Raw genomic sequence first — 5,086 nt, 5'->3', positions numbered from 1 at the left:
CCAGGAGCAGAGCGTGTCCTTTGGACAGGGGTCCCTGCGCTGAGAAGCTGCTAGTCCTGGGGAACACTGATGAGAAGGCTGACAGAGAGAAAAAGCCTTCCCCTGGAGCTGATGCCGTGAATTTGGACTTTTAGCATACTTTGACTATGAGGAAAAAACTTCTCTTCATTAAAACCATCCACTTGTGGTATTTCTGTTGTAGCAGCACTAGATGACTAAGACACAAAGTATTATAATGACATGTGCAAAGAGCTGGAAATAGAAAACCAAAAGAGAAGAACACACTTTGCATTTCTCAACCTGAAAGAACTTAAGAAAAAATTCAAGCCTCGAGTTGCAATAGTGAAGGATTCTATAAGGAAAATATTAAACGACATAGGAAGCATCAAAAGAAGATGGAAGGAATACACAGAGTCATTATACCGAAAAGAATTGGTCGATGTTCAACCATTTCAAGAGGTAGCGTATGATCAGGAACCGATGATACTAAAGGAAGAAGTGAAGTCCAAGCTGCACCAAAGGAATTGGCGAAAAACAAGTCTCCAGGAATCGATGGAATGTCAAATGAGATGTTTCAACAAATGGAATGCAGTGCTGAAAATGCTCACTCGTCTATGCCAAGAAATTTGGAAGACAGCTACCTGGCCAACTGACTGGAAGAGATCCATATTCATGCTTATTCCCAGAAAAGGTGACCCAACCAAATGTGGAAATTATCGAACAATATCATTAATATCACACACAAGTAAAATTTGCTGAAGATCATTCAAAAGCAGCTGCAACAGTATATTGACAGGGAACTGCCAGAAATTCAGGCCGGATTCAGAAGAGGACATGGAACCAGGGATATCATTGCTGATGTCAGATAGATCCTGGCTGAAAGCAGAGAATACCAGAAAGATGTTTACCTGTGTTTTATTGACTATGCAAAGGCATTCGACTGTGTGGATCATAATAAATTATAGTTAACATTGTGAATAATGGGAATTCCAGAACACTTAATTGTGCTCATGAGGAACTGTACATAGATCAAGAGGCAGTTGTTAAGACAGAATAAGGGGATACTGTGTGGTTTAAATTTAGGAAAGGTGTGTGTCAGGGTTGTATCCTTTCACTATATCTATTTAATCTGTATGCTGAGCAAATAATCCTAGAATCTGGAGTATATAAAGGAAAATTGGGGATCAGGATTGGAGGAAGACTCATTAACAACCTGCATCATGCAGATGACACAACCTTGCTTGCTGAAAGTGAAGACGACTTGAAGCACTTACTGATGAAGATCAAAGACCACAGCCTTCAGTACGGATTATACCTCAACATAAAGAAAACAAAAATCCTCACAACTGGACCAATAAGCAACATTACAATAAATGGAGAAAAGATTGAAGTTGTCAATGATTTCATTTTACTTGGCTCCACAATCAACACCCATGGAAGCACCATTCAGGAAATCAAAATACACATTGCATTGGGCAAATCTGCTGCAAAAGACCCCTTTAAATTGTTGAAAAGCAAAGACATCACCTTAAAGATTAAGGCGTGCCTGACCCAAGCCCTGGTATTTTCAGTCGTATCATATGCATGCAAAAGCTGGACAGTGAATAAGGAGTACCAAAGAAGAACTGACGCCTTTGAATTGTGGTGTTGGTGAAGAATATTTACAATACCATGGAGTGCTGAAAGAACGAACAAATCTGTCTTGGAAGAAGTAAAACCAGAATGCTCCTTAGAAGCAAGGATGGCGAGTTTACATCTTACGTACTTTGGACATGTTATCAGGAGGGACCAGTCCCTGGAGAAGGACATCATGCTTAGTAAAGTATAGGGTCAGCAAAAAAGAGGAATACCGTCAATGAGATTGATTGACACAGTGTCTGCAGCCATGGGCTCAGGCATAACAATGATTGTGAGCATGGCTCAGGGCTGGGCAGTGTTTCGTTCTGTAGTATGTAGAGCTGCTATGAGTTGGAACCAACTCAACAGCACCTAGCAACAGCAATAAACTTGTGACAGTTAATATGAACTTAGACTTAACTAGTAGATAATTTTTTCTTGGACATGTTTCTTGGAATTTTTTTCCCTTCGAAAATTAATATCCTCTCCCCCTCCCCTTGCCAGAGATATTCTATTAGGCCTGAAAATCATTATTTCCCCTAATTTACCATCTCTCTTCCTTTCCCTTTGTTATGTCTTGTAAGTCTTTGTCCAAACTATTTCTTTTCAGGATTTTTTATTATTTTGTTTTTTAGCTGAGACTTAAAAAGAACATATCATAATATTAGACCTATTTATTTGGTGTAGTCTGATCATCAATATGTTTAATGATGATAATACCACATATATCCAAATTATTATCACAGAAGTGTAATAGTTTTCTTAGTTTGCATTACATGTTTATTTTGAATCTTCCTTATTGCTTCCTTTGTGTGTTCTTTCCTTTTTCTGTTTATTTCTCTACTGACTTGAAAAAATATGAGTGTCGTGTATACATATTTATAATTTATTTACTCATACCTATACATATATAGAAGAAGAAAGATGTGGCAGTTTGCTTCCTTAAAGATTAACAGCCTTGGAAACCCTATAGAGCAGTTCTACTTTGTCCTATAGGGTCACTATGAGTCGGAATCCATGCAACAACAATGAGTTTTGTTTGGTATATACACATAAACCAAAACTGTTGCCGCTGAGTCGATTCCAACTCATAGCGACTTGGTAAGATAGAGTACAACTGCAGCATAAGGTTTCCAAGGAGTGACTCGTGGATTCAAACTGCCAACTCTTGGTAGCAGCCTGAGCTCTTAACTACTGCACCACCAGAGCGCCACAGTGTATATATATATGTATATATATATATATAGAGAGAGAGAGAGATGTGTGCATATGTGTGTGTATGCAATTTATATATACATACCTATACACATAATTTCTAATTTTAGTTTGGAGTTAACCTAATTTTAACAAAACATTGTGGAGTCTATTTTTCTAATCATCAGCATTACTCTATTTTCATGCCACTCTTTAGACAAGATGAGAAAATAATTTTTCTTCCTTTGCTTCATTATTTCACTTAAGCTTTTGTTGTAAAACATTTTATATATGGAATTGAGAGGATAATTAATAATTTATTTTTATAACAATATAACTTAATTACTAGTTTAAAGTTTACAATAAAGACTTCAAGATTTAGATTTGTTTCAGTTATTTTGTTTACTTTTTTTTTGGTTAATCTCTAGTACTAAATATGGATAAGAATTCACTCTTTAGGAAGCCAAAACAAACACTAGGTTTCTAAATCCCAAATGTTGGTGGTGTGAAATGGAAAATCCGTGAAATTTGTATTTATGTAGAGGTGGAAAATAGTGAAGTGAGACACCTTTTTCTATCTTATTTTCTATTTTTAATTGATATTTAGGGATGATATTATTTTATAGGCTACTATATTTCTTTCACTATGTAAATTTGAAATCACTATTCTGCTGTCTTCATGAAGTAAGTATGTCTCATTGCTCTGGTTGACTAGAAAATTGGAATTATCTGTTACAGTAAAGTTCATTTAAATGTATCGTAATCTTCAGGGGTCTGTGTGTGTGTGTGGTGTTAACTTTATTTACAGCTTTATAGATTGCTTTATGGAAATTAACGTATTTAACTTCACAGCTATATATTTTGTAATTTTTTTAAAGATCTCCTTTACTTTATTTATACATTTTCCAAATGCATTTGCATGAAGTCAAGAGAAATATTAGTATAACTATTTTATGTTATTGTTTATGTTTGTGGTTATTTCCTTATTCTCATTTGTTAATTGTATGCCATTGTATTTTTCCTCCAATTATTTTTGTTAGTAATAGTAATATATTTTATTGTAGTTACACTACTCTAAAAAAAATTAGAGTTTCTGCTTTTTAAATTTTCTTCTAATTATCTTGTTTAATATTTGAATTCATTGTTTACAGTTTTACTGTTATTTATAGATTAGAAATATATACACATTGTCAAATATTTCAATACTTATTTGGCTAAAAACTGAAAAGAGAAGCTGTCTCCATTTACCGGAATATTAAAAACCATCAGCTACTATTCACTGATTTTTTTAGATTGGGCAAAATAACTTTATAAAACCAAATATAAAAATTTGTTTTTCAGTCTGAGCAGGGTAAGAGTAATTCTCAACACACTCGCCGTAATACACATTTTCTTGAGTCTTAGATGCTGTGCCAAAAGGGGAGTCCCCAGCATAATACAAAGAAAAGAACAGTCAGATAGGTTCAGACATTGAAAAAGAGAGGGAGATGGATCAGCCAGATAAGGTGCATGCTGAGGAGGTAGAAAAAAAAAGATGATAAAGCTGGTCCCTTCTCATAAAATCAGGTCTTCCCTACCTCTTCACTCAGACCAATGAAATAAGCTATTTGTTTTTTTTTTTATTATTGTTGTAATTAAAAGAGGTTTACATTTCAAGTTAGTCTCCCATACAGAATTTTTTTTTAACATACATTGTTATGAGACCCAAAACGCTCACCCCATTCTGCGACAGCATACTCCTCCCCTCTGCCCCTGATTCCCCATGAACATTCAACCAGCTCCTAACTCTCTCTGCCTTCCCCTCTCACCTTGGGACAGAAGCCGCCCCTTTGGTCTCTTATATCTACTTGTCTAAGAGGCAGATTCTTCACTAGTATCACTTTATGTCCCAGAGTCCAGTCCAATCCCTGTTTGAAGAGTTGGCCTCAGAAATTGTTTTAGTTCTGGGGTGATACAGAATGCAGGGGCCATGATTTCCGGTGTGCCTCCAGTCTTAGACATTAAGTCTGGTCTTCTTACTAGAATTTGAGTTCTGCATCCAATTGTTCTACTGCTTCATCAGGGACCCTCTATTGTGCTCCCTGTCAGGACGTTCATTGGTGGTAGCAGGGCACCATCTAGTTCTTCTGGTCTCAGGCTGATGAAGTCTCTGGTTTATGTGGCCCATTCTGTCTCTTGGGCCAATACTTTTCTTGTGTCTTTGGTGTTCTTCGTTCTCCTTTACTGCAAGTGGTTGGGACCAATTGATGCATCTTAGATGGCTGCTTGCAAGCTT

This window comes from Trichechus manatus, unplaced genomic scaffold, assembly GCF_000243295.1.
Source record: "Trichechus manatus latirostris isolate Lorelei unplaced genomic scaffold, TriManLat1.0 scaffold00171, whole genome shotgun sequence".
Classification (NCBI taxonomy): domain Eukaryota; kingdom Metazoa; phylum Chordata; class Mammalia; order Sirenia; family Trichechidae; genus Trichechus; species Trichechus manatus.
Note: the sequence above shows the minus strand (reverse complement) of the source record.